Source organism: Rhopalosiphum maidis, chromosome 1 (assembly GCF_003676215.2).
Source record: "Rhopalosiphum maidis isolate BTI-1 chromosome 1, ASM367621v3, whole genome shotgun sequence".
Lineage (NCBI taxonomy): Eukaryota > Metazoa > Arthropoda > Insecta > Hemiptera > Aphididae > Rhopalosiphum > Rhopalosiphum maidis.
In genome coordinates this window covers 76,643,875-76,661,566 of record NC_040877.1, presented here as the reverse complement: position 1 = coordinate 76,661,566, position 17,692 = coordinate 76,643,875, and the positions used below count along the sequence as shown (strand labels likewise).

General features: G+C 24.8%; 1 protein-coding gene across 5 annotated transcripts in view; it reads right to left on the bottom strand.

Moving 5' to 3' along the window:
* LOC113556984 (oxidation resistance protein 1) overlaps window positions 1–17,692 on the bottom strand; it is a 157,203-nt gene that overhangs the window by 121,142 nt on the left and 18,369 nt on the right. Inside the window, exon 1 of one of the 5 annotated variants that reach the window (XM_026962233.1) lies at window positions 15,324–15,640. The exons of 1 other annotated variant lie outside the window; for it this stretch is intronic. The gene's annotated coding sequence lies outside the window, so the exon portion shown is untranslated. Of the gene's footprint in view, window positions 1–15,323; window positions 15,641–17,692 lie in introns of those variants that run through there. 3 more of the 5 variants (XM_026962234.1, XM_026962235.1, XM_026962236.1) reach the window with 3 other exon arrangements.

The following is a 17,692-nucleotide window of genomic DNA, read 5'->3' as shown; positions in this document are numbered from 1 at the left end:
GTAATATATTATTACTATTATATTAGTGATAACTTATAAGCTTCATTTCGCTCATTGTGAACATTTTTAAAGTGTTTGTTTACGCGTGCAGTATGGAATTATGTAGCAATTTAATTAGTAACAATGACTTATGTGCAAGGATACGTATTATATAGTTGGGGATAAGCCGCTACAATTATATTTCTGAAGCACACAAACAAAAAATAAATAAAATAGAAGTTTATGAACAAAGGAAACTTACAAGCCAAAACATTTCTGACAAACACATCACAGACAATCACAGTATAGTGTACAGTTATCAAACATATCTACCTCTTTTTTTTACTTTAAAAATGGGTTTATTCAATTTTAAATTTTTAAGTTTACTTAAATATTTATATATATTATATACTTTTAAATTGCGATGAAAACTTCTATTTATCAAATGAGAATACCCCTTTTTCATACTGAAAATTATTTATTGGATATAATTTTTGAACATTTTTTTGTTTCAAATTCAAAATTTGAGCAGTTTCTCAGTTATTAAAATATGTATACTAAGGATAACAGTCCTTAAAAATTGTTTTACAAAAATATTAAATAGATGTCATATTGGATCTCGTATTTATTATACTTAGAAGAACATTTTTATGAATATTTATTGAATGATAATTATTGTTAAAATTTGTAAGCCACCATATTTCCTATATTATCTTCCAAAGGTCTATAATAATTCAAAAACCATTCGCTCGAATTTTGATTTTGATACGACGGACTATTCAAAAAAATTATCTACTAAATAATTTACAATTCAGAAGAAGAAGGAAAGTTCTTATTGAAAAAACACAAGTTTATATCTTAACAAGATACTCGTTAAGTAATTTTAAAAAATCTTAACAATCTAAAAATATGGTATTTATAAAAATTCCAAAAATCAGATTTAGAATAAATGTATTATTTAAGTAAAAAATAGGGGTAAGCATGCTTGGTGATTCATTCTGTATATACATATGTTTTGTCTATGAAGCTTACGGGTATCATGTCATAATACTAGCTATAATATATCATTACTATATTATATACTTATATATAGATAAAACCATTTTTACTGGCGCGTACACACACATGTTTTCTATGCGATTAGGGAAATAATTGTGCGCGCGCGTTGGTATAAAAAGGCCGACTAACACGCATCCAACCCACGTCAAGTCACATCATACACACACAACACGCAATGAACAGACCAAGCAAAACGTGTATATTATGTATATTATGTGGCTGCCGCCAACTGTACAATTTTGGCATTATCCGAATGCATTTAAATACGGTTTTAAATATTATAGTTTCATCGTCATACGATGAATACAATACGTTCTTGCAAATTTGCGCGACAGTAATTACAACTGCCATCTACGGTAGCAGTTTGAAAATTATACCAAAACATCATAACGCTGTTATCATATGACATTATATTATATATTTATATGTATGTAGAATTTTAGAATTATAGACATCAGGATATTGCATGTACACTAATCATAAAAAAAATATTAATATATGATATAAAATGCTTATATAACTGATAACTTAAATATTAAATCTAGAATGATGTATGACTACGTTGTGATATTTTTAATGTAAAAATTATTGAAATGATTGATATATAAACTAGATTCTAATAAAAAAGCACCTTGTAGATCTTCTCTTATCTAATTAGGTATTTTCTTATAATATTTTTGAAAACTATTTGTCCATTTAGGCCAAATGATACTACGAGGAGACTATTCTCATTATCCTCCAAAAACTATTGTATTAAATCCTCGATAATTATGGCAGCCCGCTTAGATACACTACACTAATGCATAATGTATTTCTATACACAACCGTTAGAAAAATATCGTATCCTTTAGTTGTAAATTATTATACAAAACATACTACTATAATATAATAGATCTATCTAAAGTAATATAACAATTTGTGTAGGGAAATCTTTAAAAATATTTAACTTATCTCAATAAAAAAATATATATATATATAAATCCCTAATGACTCGAAGAGTATTTTTATTTTTATATATTATGTCTGCTGTAGTATCACAACAAAAGTACGTTAAAGTCACCTTATTGTTGTATTCTTTACATACCCAGACCTTCGAAAATAAATATAAATAAGAACTAGCTCTACTATTTGTATCTTATTATATGTACTATACTGTCTACACAGTTATGACTTTTAACATTAACATTTGTTCGTATATTTTTTATTCCGAGTTAACGCGTCTACTTACTGAGATAAAAATAAATATATTTACTTCCTATTTAAAATACATGTGTGTAGTCAGCACTCAGCAATAATATCTTATACATTCTATGGCTATGGCTTATAAACAGAATCAATCTTATACTCTAACAAAATTCCGTTCGAACTTTACGCTCGAATGTAGCAACTATTAAGCGCAATTCGCAAAACTGGTATATGCACGCGATGAGCATTACATAAACAACACTCGAAAGTCACCTAAATCGTTATATTTTTATGATTTAAGGAATTTCATAGGTACTAAACTGTTATTTTAAAATTTTTATATGTACATGTAAAAAATTAACTGTGTATTAAACATTAAAATTAGTGTTATAACTTTTAAGTTGAACTAATTTTACTGAGACATATGTCAGAACTTAATTAAAAATAACGTGAATTTACTTAGAATACACAATTGATATGCTATAGAATATATCACTTTATAGGTATTGAATCTCAACATAGATATGTATATTATTCTGAAACGTCAACATTTATACCTAATTAAATTACTCTTAATATTATATTATTTGTATTTGCAACAAAATTATATTCTTGTATTACACAATAATTGTGTATACACAATAACTCGATTATAATTAGCAATAGAACAAATATATTAAAAAGAAATAGAAGGAAAAACAATAGCAAAACATACATATTCGGTTAAAGGCTATAATAATGTAGGTATGAGTTGTATGTATTGGAGCAGAGAATGTAGTTTCAGATCCATAGAGACGAGGAGTAACTAGTAAGTAGAAATGGAAAATCCATTTGATTAGATTTCTAGCTGTTCACAAAGAAATATAAAATTCACTGCACGTCTCCACCGAACATCTAGATCTAATTTTAGTGACTAATAACGTATTCCACTTGTTATTGAAGATCAATTAGCTTAATGCGTAATCTTTAATACAATATTACGAAATTTAATGTACGAGGAATCGGATGGACGGGAGGTCATATTTTCTTATAACCTATATTATATGCAGTGTGCACGATAAATATATTGTAATATGAAGTTTCGTGGTTTAACGTTTTGTTTGTTTTTTTTTTTTTTATAAATAAAATAGAATAAAATGTAGATACATATATCATATGCATAGTAATTATTAAAATAATTATCAACTATTTGTACATTTTCCTATAGATATAGTGAAATATATTTTCAATTTCATTACAAGCACACCATTGGTAAATGGTGACAAACAAGTATATTACCTAGTATATGGTGTATATTATACATATATTAATGAGTCACTAAAAATAACTCGAAAATCTAACTGGTTTAAAATGTTTGAATATACGTCCTCCTAGTTGTATTCAAACTCAAATCATTAAAAGTAAGACATACCAATTAATACACCACTTTTTCTCAAAACTTGCGCGGCTCACAAACAATAATCGATATCATATTCAGTTTCCGCGATACCATTTAGTTGAAGGTAAACAACAGAATATACATATTTTTTACTGATGAGCCATTTTGAAGTTTTTACCTATAACATCTATACGTACGATTTTTAAAACCCCTAGCTACATTTCATTTACAAATCAGTGCATATAATAAAAATCTTTTGAAAAATATACTAATGTATTTTGAATCAAATTGGTGAAAGTAAACATAACAAATATACTGTGCAAAAATATTTTCTGTAAAACAAGTTCTGCAAATAAAAGAAAAAAATTCATAGTTAATTACTCTAAAAATAAATTAGTAACATTCAACAATTTAATAAAAACTTAATTAGAATATTTCTAGGGACACAACAACGGTACCTTTGTTATTTCTACATTATTTTTAATAGTAGCTAGTACGATCAAAATGGCCTTCAATTAATATCCCTGCTAAACAATGTTTTCTGAAAAAAACACACATTCCAACCTTGTGAAACCAATAATTTTCTCGTTTCGCTCAAAATTTAAAATAATCTAAAACCTAACCTATTGTCAAGTATACAAATTAATATTTGTCGTTGTAGTTATTGTTTTATGTTTAACTTTAAATATTTCATCACAAAATTACCTTTCTAACTAAACAATTCTTGATCAAATTTAAACGTGTGTATTATATATATTACATACATTATAAATATTACTATTAATTACAAATAATAAATATTATAATATTATATTTTTTTACGAACTCATTTTATTTAAAACTATAATACCTATGCAGTTTGTTGGTATTTATAAACTTGACAAAAATTTATGTTTGTATAAACATGAAGTGCTCACTGAGTAACTGGTCACTAAAAAAAAGATTATACAACTTTTATGTACTTATAAAAAAGAATTAATGTAATCAAATAAAAAAAAATATTTAGTTTCTTAGCAATATGTATTTAAAAAATCCTTTATAATTTTTTTTCTTTACTAGACAATAAAATATTATGGATAAAAATCATATTTTTTAAAAATATATGAAATTAAAAAGACTAAAAAATATAATTTATTCATGAAAATAAATAAGGAATATTATTTACTGTAATTTTTACTAATTTTTAGTTGTACTCAATTATTATCTATGATTAAAATGCAACTACTTTATTTATACATATTAAACAGATGATTAGATGTATTCATTTTTTATAAAACTCAATATTCAAATCGGTTACCTAACCTAACCTAACTTATAATAGTGTGAAAAAGTATAGCTTAATAGTTATTAATTATTATACAAGTGTATAAGTGTGTTCACTTTAAACTAATTTAGGTACTACTCAAAATTTCAACTATTTTACTAGAAGTTTTTGAGAAATGAAGAGAAGTACTTAAATACATATTTTGAGAAAATTTTAAATTGTAATCGGGCAATACAAGTTAAAATTTTAAATAATTTTAATAACAACACAAATTTTTTTCAAATTCAGATAGTTTGCAGTTTTTTTTTTAATTTTGCATAAATGATTTTCTAATTACAAAATTGACAAAGTTTAAGTAAGTTGAAATTTACTAATAATCCATTTTTAATGTAATTTTAACCATGCTATTTTTTACCCGAGATAACCCCGATATTGGTAAATTAATATTTGTACATAAATTAAACATAATTTATGTTTATTAAATAATACAATTTAAAAAAAACATTTGTAATTTAGTCATTTCTATAAGTTTCACATTTTTAAATTATCTACTATTTATTTTCTTTCTATAGGCGTAACTAGGAGGGGAGGGGCTTAAGTGGGCTTCAGATCCCCCTTAAAAGTTTCGAATAAATTATGTGCCTATAAATATATTAGTAATTACATTATTTTTGCCCACAATGTAAAAAAATATAATTTTTCATATAAATGAATAATAATTTTAGAATCAGTTGGTAAACACCAATAGAAATAATAAATAATAATATAATTTTAAAAATTTGCTATAAACATTTTTAGAAATCTAGCACCCCTAATTTAAAAGTCTAGTTTACGTCTATGCTTATCTCACTTTTCGCAATAGAATAAATAATTAGAAAAACAGAGTAAATTACAAAAACAGATTGTTATTACTATTATTAGATTATTCGTCAATTTCCACTTACAATTTATAGAAAAATTGGTAAAAAAAAAGTGGTAGGCATGTGTATACCACTGGGTATGTTTAATTTTAATTCAATAATAATTCATTGTATACAAAAAACGATTCTGAGCAGAGACGGTCAGAACAAATCACTAAGTATATTTTGTGATATATTTTTTTGATATTACTATTAAAGTAATTTATTTTGCAAAATATTACATTTATTTTATTATTAATATTTAATTACTGTAATAGTAGATATTTATACCAAATTATATAATAGTTAATAACTTTTGAGTAAACTATGAATACCGTAAAATATCTGCTTTACACTAGCGTGTTAGGAATTTAGGGTCATACTAAAATAATCGATAATATCTTAAAATTAATCTATATATTTTGAAAATGTCAATGCGTATTGTAAAATTCATAAAATACTTAAAAGTTTTAAGTTCCTGTGAACAACTATGCTTTTGAATTAGAGCAAAATAATAAACATCTATACATATTGTTTAGATTTTATGTATTTTGAAAAATACTGGGATATTTTAATTTTTAACTTTTAAAAATATTATCTAAAGCCATCTTCAAAGATGAAAATCGAAACATTTTATTGACTACTTATCATGTACACGCACACAATCACATACACACCACACACATATTATTATAAAATCAATACATTCATCGTTCTGCTCAGAATTAAAAATAAGTTTTATTGTGCATGCACGTACAAAAAGGCTTAACTTTTTTAATTTTCTCAAAACGTATAATTTTTTGTGTATTTACTTAATTTCAAAGGTAAAATATTTAAATTACAAAAAATATTTTTTTTGTAATCTCATCCATATTATACATCTATAATAAAGTATAGATTATTTAATGTTGTTTATACCAATTCTACATCGTAATATTATTAATTTTTAAATCAGTATTTTTCGAGGTTATTGATATTAGTGACCACTGATATTCATATACACACATTACATAATTACTAACAAACAACTAATTATAAAAAACAATATACTTAAATTTATTTGCGGTGGTTCAGTAAAATTTATAGGAGAGAAAATCTTACGCACAAAGTTGTGTGCAAATAAATTTCAATGTTTGGTCCTGCCAAAAGCCTAATAAAATATATTAAACATATTATTATTCTATTGTTTTATAATGTGAACTGCATCTCTCGTGAGTAAATAATTGATGAATTAAAATAAAGTGTTAAATATTAATAGTTAATCCAAGGCTGTTGTTGAAACATTAACGCGAGCACCAATGTCACCTTCATGAATATAATACAAACACAAAAATATAATCATGTGAAATTGTTTTTGTTATTATTATTTTAGTTGAGTTCATCGGATACGTATGATATATTATAGTATACCGTTATAATTATTCCATTTGCAACAATAAAAACACACACTGCACACAGTCATAAAAAATATTTCCAGATTTCCAGTGACTCTAAGTCGATAAGAGTCTATTGGCGTCAAAACCGAAATTGGATTGTTCTCTCATGCCAATGCCAGGAGAACGCTTTCACATTATTATTATTATTATTAGACCCATCACTGTTACCTCTTCAGTTTCGAATCACCACACACACACTTACACTGCCACTAAAACAATGCTGCCATCGGAGTAGCCGCCACTGCGCAATATGCATGCGCTCCCGTGGCCTTTTAGCGATCGTATTACGAAACCAATAAAACAACTGAACTGCCACCCATCCGTCGGGAAACCAGGAAGAGGACTATAAGAGGAAGGGACCACTGCCGCTACTAAATGATGTGTCAGTTGTTTATAAAACATATATAATATAATCACGGTTATACAGGTATACAGAGTGATTCATCAAGCACACTAACCCCTACTTTTTCTTTTAATAATTTACTTATTAAAATTCTAATCTTTGGAATTTTTTAATACCTTATACCTATATATATTTCATGGCCCTTTAATTTTTTTTTTAATTTTTAAATTCTAGTGATTTTTTGGATTACCTAAGGACTATCTTGTAACGATAAAAACTTCTGTTTTTCAAATAAGAATATTCCTTTTTACTGTAAATTATTTAGTGGATATTTTTTCTGAATTTTTTCTTAGTTATTAAAATGTGTATACTAAGAATCATAATCCTCGAATATGATTTCACAAAAATATTAAACAGATTTCACATTGAATCTCGTATTTATTATGCTTAGGACATTTTTATAAATATTTATAATAAAAATATGTAAACCACCATATTTCCTATATCATCTTCTAAATATATTATCCTAACCTACACAGTGTTAAATAACTCAAAAACAATTCGCTTGAATTTTGATTTTGATACGTTGAAATAAAATATTCAAAAAAAAAATATCTACTTATAACTTAAAATATTGAATAGGGAAGAGAAGTTCTCATTGAAAAAACACAAGTTTATATTTCTACAGGATGCTCGTTAAATAATACCAAAAATCTTAACAATTTAAAAATATGGTATTTGTAAAAATTTTAAAAATCAGATTTTTAATAAATATATTATTTAAGTAAAAAAATAGGGGTAAGTGTGTTTAGTGAATCACTCTGTATAATTCATATATACTGAATACGTATTCGTACCTATAAAAAAAATTTTATGGGGGGAGAAGAACCACCATGATCTCCAATGATGTCACACGTATATGCATCATGACTATAATATGTTATGTGCGCGGAAACGCTAGTGATGTCCTCTTAATTACGTAACAGCGTGAACTGTTGTATATTATAGTAGGGTCAATTTGCCAGAAACAAGCATGAAAATATAAATACGACATACACGCGACAACGACATTTTTGTGCATACAGTAAGATAATGTTATTATAGATAAACACACACGCGTGTCTGACTCATATATATCCAGAAAGTTTTGTCCCGAAGAAGCGGTGTTTTAGGTTGAGGGCTCATAAAAATACAATTAATAAAAAAAAGGGAAGTAATATATGCATTTTACAAGGTGCATTTGCACCAGATACTTGAAAATCAATTTGCTGGCACTATTATTATATAATTGAGTATGGAATGCATCAGTGTTCTGACTACATAATTACAGTATTCTGTCACTTTTGGATTAGACGTTATAACAGAAATAAAAAATACAATACACTAGCAATAAAATATTTCACAGGAAAAATTGTCAACGTTGTGAAATATTGAATAAGATACTATACCCACACAATTTGATACACGTGAGGAATCAAACTAAGGGGTGAGGAATTCGATATATAGAAATTAAAACTTGCATTAGTTTGCTTCAAGAGAAATATGTTTCTATGAAAAACTATGCAGAAGTTTTTGTATAATTTGTAAAGTGATTTTCCAACGATTTTTAAGTGAGGGAGGTTTTAATAGTTGAAATGAACATACTTTGACGTTAGAATTTAAAAAAGATCGGGTTTTAAAAGATTAAAAATATTTACAATTACATAGAAAATAATATTTAAGCAGAATATTTACTTGTATGCGAATTTGTTTCACTCAATATATAAACGAAAATTCGCCGAAATATTCTTCGGGCCAAATTTTAAAACTTCATACATGGGTTTTTAGAATAAACTAAACATAAACACTGGAAAGAATGTGCTTTAATTTGTACAACTAATTAACCACCTAACGCTAATTTTAGTTTAGCGCAAATATTATATTTATTAATTATTACCTATACCTTAAATTCATAAACGTATAATACGCCACCGCTATATACACTACGTATAAATTGAGCTCTACGTGAAAAAAAATATTTATATCTACGCAGTTTTAAATGCGTTTTAAAAACATAATATAACTTATATAGGTATGGTATGTGTTTATGTGCCTTTTAGATAGGAATGTATATGTTCGAAAAAAACGCTTAGTATTGTTTTGTATATACGATGACCTGTAGGTATGTTGTAAAATAACTGATCTATTTGACTAAAACCATAGAATATATAATCAAATATATTAATTCTAATGAAATTTAATTCATTTTAAAAATAGCTCAGTTTATATAATATTTATCTTAGGTGTAAAAATAATTTGGTAGTAAAATATAACATGAATTTAAACTAGTATGATACTATAAAATATGTAACCAGAAACTCTCACAACAATTTAGATAGATACATATATTAAATAATTAGTGTCAAATACATAATTAATTCATATTTATTTAACTATTTTGTTAGTTTTACAAAATTACATCGAATAGGGTTACTGTGACGGGTGAAGGCGCATTATTAAAATAAGTACCTACTATACCTAATAATGTTTCGATGATATTGTTAACAAATCACAGCTTTTATTTCAAATAAAATAAAGAAACTAGAAAGTATTTATGTTAAACTACCTTGGTTAGATTAGTAACATTATAATAAAGACTGCAATATTGAGTTTTAGATTTCTATACAAATAATAGTATTCTAATAATAATAATACTGCATTGAAGATTACAATTATTAAATTAAAATACTTTTTAAACATGTTACCTACTTACTTAACAATGTTCTAAATAACTTCAAAACTACTGATCAATATTTTGTACATTGAACTATTTATACGAAAAAGAGACCTACAGATTTATATTTTCCTCGACCTGCTAAACAAGTGACATGAGTCGATGCTGACAGGAAGGTACGAGTTTAGAATGTCCCACGGGAATAAAAAGTCTCTGAATTAGGTCGTTCACGCAATAACTTTACTATTTTTTCCTCGATAATTTTTCCCTTTAAAATTCTATTGAGGCGACATATTATACTCATGTGTCATATATTCATATCAATAACTATAATTTATCTACATCCTTCAAATAAATTAAAAATTATATTTTTAAATATTATGTCAATACAACATAATTGCCGTTATAATTTATTTATTTAATTTTTTTTTTTAAGAGTAAATGCACTCTTATATTACACATAAAATATTACTTAAAATAATTCTTTATTTTATTTGTAATAATTACACGTACTTTTATTACTATTTTCATTTGTACAAGAATATTTATTTGAATGAAGAATATGCTTATAACTACTTTAAATTCTAGTATATAAAAAATAGAAAAAGATATTAAACAGTGTTAATTTGGTTTTTATATAAATGTACCTAATTATTATTTATTAACTTTATAAGTAATATATTACCTATATTACCCATATTCAATCAAAAGTCAAAATAAATAGACAATTCTATTTTCAAAATGTTAGGTATTATAGTAATAAAAATTATCCCTCTCAATAACATCAATTATTAACAGTTGTGTGACATTATACAAGGACCATTTATTTTTCTATTATATTTATTTCCAAGTAATATTATTCCTTTTAAAACTTAATCAATAAACTCGTGTTATTATTGAATATAGTATTGTTATGAATATCTCCAACACTCGCACACATTCTAACTGTACTTTGTTGTGTGTATCTTGGAAATGTGAGCTATTGGAGACATCTTTCGTCTTTTGAGAAAACAGAACACGATTTGACCATTAAATTGTTGTTGTTTTTTAAGGTCTTTCCAAATTTATATATATATATATTTATTTATTTATACATGTATTATATATTTGTGTGTTTTGCTTTTAGATTTCGTCACCTTGACTATTATGTGTTTGGGATTCGTGATATGACCAGGAAGGCTTGAAGATGAAAATATGTTCGAGGATTTTTAATATTCTAAAGAAGAAAATACAAACATTGATGTATGCTAATAAATCTGAAAGAGAATGAGGATTGAATTCCAATGTTTTTTTAATCAAGTTGTAAATGAAATCTAAAATCAATAACTATAAGAATTATATTATGTATTTTTTAATGTAAATAATAAACTTAAAAAGTAAGCTTTTAACGTTAATTTCATTATTTAAGTATATGACAATAATTTAAATATTTACTAGTTTAAAATACACAAATAAAAGTAAGTTTAACCTGTACTTTAAAATGTAAATGAACCTAATACTTACTTTGATAATTTAGTTAACTTACATTTTTATGAAAAATCAATTGTTTTTTGTAAAATATAACTTATTTTTTTTTATTCAACATACTAATTTAATTATCGAACAAACGTGTAGCAATGTAAATATTTGAAAAATAAAGAATACATATAACCAGTTAATTAAATAGATCATTAATACCTAAATATTTAATTAGTTGTAATTAAAAAAAATTGATTACCATAATCCATGATAATTTACTTCATATGAGTAATAAATAATGAGCTATAATGAAACGCATACATTTAAAACTAATAATGTCTAAGAAAATATCCATATTTTATAAGTATACTAGACAAATCAAAAAAATATATACTTATAATTTTTTTCGTTGAAGATATACTAAAATAAATTACTAACCATGAAATTATTTTCAAATAAAATACAAAATTTTAAAATTTAAAAACAGTATGTATTTTAGTATAGAAGAAAAATAGTATAAGTATATTTTTAAAGTTGACACTCCATTTTCTTTTAATTTGTTAATATGTTTAAATAATTATATTAAGTCTACTTTACTATTAACTTTAATTAAAAAATAAAATATTCAAGTTAAAATGTTATTTATTGTAATCAGAAAATTAACTTGCTTAATTTTTCTATCAATTACATATTCAATACAATTATATTTTGGTAATATGAATTGTATTTATAATAGTCAACTATTATTATCAATTTTAACTAAATAAAATGCATATTATATTTTTAATATTATAAAAGTAACTACAAAATTAATTAATCAACCTTGGCTTATTCCAATAATTTCAAAGTCTAGAACAATTATATTTTAAAATTATGAATTATTATTATTCATGTTAAGTATATAAATATGAAATATTTTATTAGTCTAAAATAGCTGATAATTCTCAAAAAAAACTTAATAAAATTAGACAAATCACATACACGATAAAAGTTATTTATTTATTTATTTTTTATTATAATTATTAATATTTAACTCAAAATTAAAATTGGTATTGAATTTTAATAATTTTTTTTTTCACTTCATACGTAGCTATCTAAGAATCATAAATAACTATTCATGATCTCTAGACGTATAACGATGTGTATAAATTCCTTTATAAAAAAAAAACATATAATTTGTATTCACCAAGTACCTTATGATGTTTATTTTTTTTTATCATTATTACTATTATTATTATAACACACATATAAATTACTAATGCTATATTGTATTTTCCAAGCATCGGCTTAATAATTATAAATTCCTAAACATTATGGCTTGTTATTATAGTAATGTCTGCTTATATAGTGGGAGGTCCTGTAACCGTTTCCGCTTTGCCACATCGGCTAAGAAACTATTCAATTATTTAATAGATAAATATATAAGTAGTTATAGTAGATACCTATAAGAAATAAAATATAATAGAGTAAGAAATTTGAATGTTAAATATTAATTGATACTCATAAAAAAGGACTTAACTCAATTTCTTTTAAAACTCTATGAAAACTATGATTTTGTTTAAATCTATTTATATTAATTAAAGAATTTATCAGCGTAACCATAATATTTAATAGAAATTTTATTAAATGGAAATTATTATAATTTTATATAACATGAATATTAAATCTCAACTAATTAAACATTCTTTTCAAATTATCGATTATGATTTTTGGAAATATTATGGTAATCATTAGGTTTATTATAAAACTGTATAAACATTTTCATATTTGATATATAAATTTATTGTACAAATTTATTCAGTATTTTCATATCTATAACAGAATCTGTAATGTCAACTAATATTAGGAAGCTTTAAACGTGATCAATATTTTATAACACTAGGTATAGAATCTGAACCCTAAATACATTGAATTACAATGCATTTCACAGTTACTACTTACTTATATATAATTTTAACCACAACTAACTTAAGTCATTACAAATATCTAAAACTATGCATTCATATTGCAAAAATATTATATCGAAATGACGATATACATGATAAAATCAAATTAAAAAAGCATTAACATTTTTCGTGTAATATAATTGTTATAATTGATTTATAAGTAATATTAACGAAAAAATTCAACTATATAACCAATATAAAATATGTATATATTTTATAAAATAGGTAATACCCTCTAAAAAAATTTGTTTATTTTAATCATAAAAATTGTTAATTGGAATATTACAACTTTTTACTTTTCTAATAAAATAATATTTTTACGAATAGCCTAGAAAAGTGAAAGTTTAACCTTGAATTTCAATCTTATACTCAATTAAGCACATAATGACAAAAATAAATGTTCTTACATAAAAATATTGTTAAAAATAAATAAAGTAAATACAAAATCTAATTGAATGATTTGTTTTTAATAGAAGTTAAATAAAAACTACAATTAATATATTTAACCAGTATATTATATAATAAATTAAAAATGCTCAAATATAGATAATTTAATATTTGATTAATAAAATATCCAATTTCCATACATCTTATGACACTATAAAATTTTATAAAATCATCTAAAATGAATGTTTGTAATTATCTCTGAGTACATATGTATTATGTATTTGTAATTTGTGCTTTAATACGAAAATAATAATATTTTCTCACAGGTTTATCTTATATATATTTATATATAATACGAAATTTTTCAAATAAAACAGCCAATTTTATATTTAATTCAAAGCATAAAAAATATTTTTTCTATTTTTTTTTTGGAAATTCGCCGAAGCGTTCGAAATCACCTTGTCACGTAGACACGATCAGCAACTTTCCCTAGTGACATGTACAAAACGTGTAAAATGTCGAGTTAAAACTGTTGTGTGATATTGTAAACTCTTGATAGATACATATTATAAACTACTATTGATATTACTAAAATATATATGAATATGAACCATTTGGTTTTAATAATAAGTCATACAATTTTGACTTATAATAAATAATGTAATTAATTATAAACGTTTATATTTTATTAACTACTATAATTATTGTGCTTTATTTATTCAGATGATTTTGAACTATAATTTTCCCCCTCAAATATACATACAAATGCTTATACCAGTTATACCCTACACCGTGTATGAATTTTTAAAAAATATATAAATTTACTCATTATTTAAAAGATTTTTTAGTTAGACCAAAAATGTCAAATTTATTATTATACCTACCTCAGGTCTATGCTGAAATCATTTTTTCATATATATATATAAGAACACTTGCCATTTTGATGACCACGAACCGAGTTTATCGACATGAAGCTTTACTGTACATGATTATTATTTAGACCGTAGATAAGTATAATGTTTTTTTAATATATATTTATTTTTTACTTTTTTGAGAAAGTTCTTTGCAAACCGTACACAAAATAAAAACTGACAAATACTACGGTACTTATACTATAATACATATCTACATAATATATTACTTTAGTGCCTATGCTAAATGCCTGTGTGTAGATAATCGCACCACCTTCTACATCATATACGTATATGTATTATACAAATTTATTTAACATATCAGGCATGATAAAACTCTTTATGATATTGTGGATATCACTTACTTTAAATAAGTACAGTCGTTTTTCACTCTACGTGTACACCGCGACTATTATGACGTTCGTACGATAGTGGTATAATAGTAGAAGTAATAATAATAACAATAATAATGACAGTGACAACAATAATAAAAATAATAATAATGACGATTATGATTCGATAGTATAATATATAATATTTTCACTCGCACACAATCGCGGACAACGGGCGCATATGACGACGTATAAACATATATGAATATATATTTAATATTATTATATGTATGGAAATATAAAATATTCACTGCGGAAACGAAAACAGAAAAACGCGCGTGGCGAACAGACCGAGAGCAACGCGACTACTGCTGCTGAACTCGGGATGACAACCGGTTCGCCTGTGCAACCTGATGTAGGTGAGCGCGCGCTGCATCGCCGCCACCGCCCGCCGGTACAATATATATAATATATATATATATTATAATACATACGCTAGACCTGGTACCTATAAATATAATATACGTATAGGTAGGTACGATAGCTGTATCATATACAGCGAGTACATAGACAGTATAATATGTAGTGATAGTATATTACAACAATTGCTAGTGTACCGTGACGCGGGGAAATACGCGGACGGGCGCGTGCCCGCCGTTTCCGAAACGAATATTATACGCCGTGACAACGGTGACTATAATATTAACGGGAGAAAACCGCTTTTGGACGAAAAGGGCACTCTATCAGCTGGTTTCCGTAGCATGTTTTCGTGATAGGTACCTATGTATTGTCAAAGCTTCGAATATTATTATGGCGTGTAGGTACCTGCGTTACTATGTGACACCTGTCACGACCACGTCGAAGTGTGTTTGTTTACAAAAATCAAAAATATTTTCTTGGTCGAACAAAAAAGTACTTTATTATAATGTCATGGTATAATACATTCATTATTCTATGCTATTAAGTATTTATGGCAACGACATTTTCATTATTATTGTTTATAAGAATAACCTACGGAATTATAGTCATTGGTGGAGATTCTGAAAAATATTTGGGAGGGAGGATTTAAGTATTTGATAGTCAACATATTTTTAGAACCCCATCTGTCTTATCGTTTCGATATTTTATTTATTTTTTTTTTTAGAAGTTTTTTGCAATGTTAAGCCAAGCCAAATTAAACAGAATAAATAAAATATTTTATGGAATTAGACCTTTTAAACTATCTTCTATCTTAAATCTTGGTGTAATTCATTTTAAAATAAATTACACATGTTAATTTTGATACGTACTCGTATTTAAGTCTTAAATGTGCAATAACATTAATTAATTAACTAAAGCTATTTTATTTTAAGCCTATTGATACATTCTGTTCCGTTCAAAATTAGATAATCTAGAACAATTTTACAATTTTGTAGTGAAGTACTAATATCTAAATAATACACCTTACATGTACATAATTATGGTGTAATAATATTAAAAAATTTAAACAAATACACTATAGAGTAAACTTATTACGTACAAGGCTAAAGAAATGTTGAATGGGAATACCTAGTATATATTACACAAAAGCTACTCATAATAGTCATAGACATTAGACAGCTTAAACAGATAGATACTTCTTTGAAAAAATTCGATTGTTGGTAAGAATGTTAGATGTCCATGTTATACTAATTGTACCATTGTATGGCTTTAGTTTTAGTAGGTACAATGTTTAGCTTATAAAATACTTGATAAAATGATATAAAAGCTTAAAAATAAACATTTCGCTCTAATTGTAATAAAATATCACCATGCCATTGCTGTACGACACTCATGACTCAATTTTGTTCAACAACACGGTAATATGAGAACGTGTCCTTAATACAATTATATAATGTAGTACTTGTAAAATTACTAATTATAAACATAAATTTATTTCAAGTACCTAAGATCATTTATAAGCAATTTAATGATGATAATTAGAAAGAAATCATTAACTTAATACAGAGATCTCAAAAATCATTTATTACAGTTAAAAATCATATATGTATTGACTTTGCCTTAACTTTTTAGTCATTACTTACTGAGATTTAAATTTATAATATTTTGTTTTTAAAACTATCCCATAATGTAAATATTTCAACAATTTGAAAAATTATCATTTTAGTCCGTACTATGTTTATATGTCCGTAAATGTTATCATTTAAAAGTATATAATAAACGAATATTTTCTAAAAATGAGTTGATGCAGACCTCGAATTTTTAGAACAATAATTTTATAATTTATAAATATAAATACCTAATCTATACAAATTAATAATTATAAAGTTGTTAATAATATTTAAAATGCATATTATCTTAAAACTATATGTACTAATAATATTGAAAAAGGAAAAATTATTTTATAAAAATAGTTTGAAAGT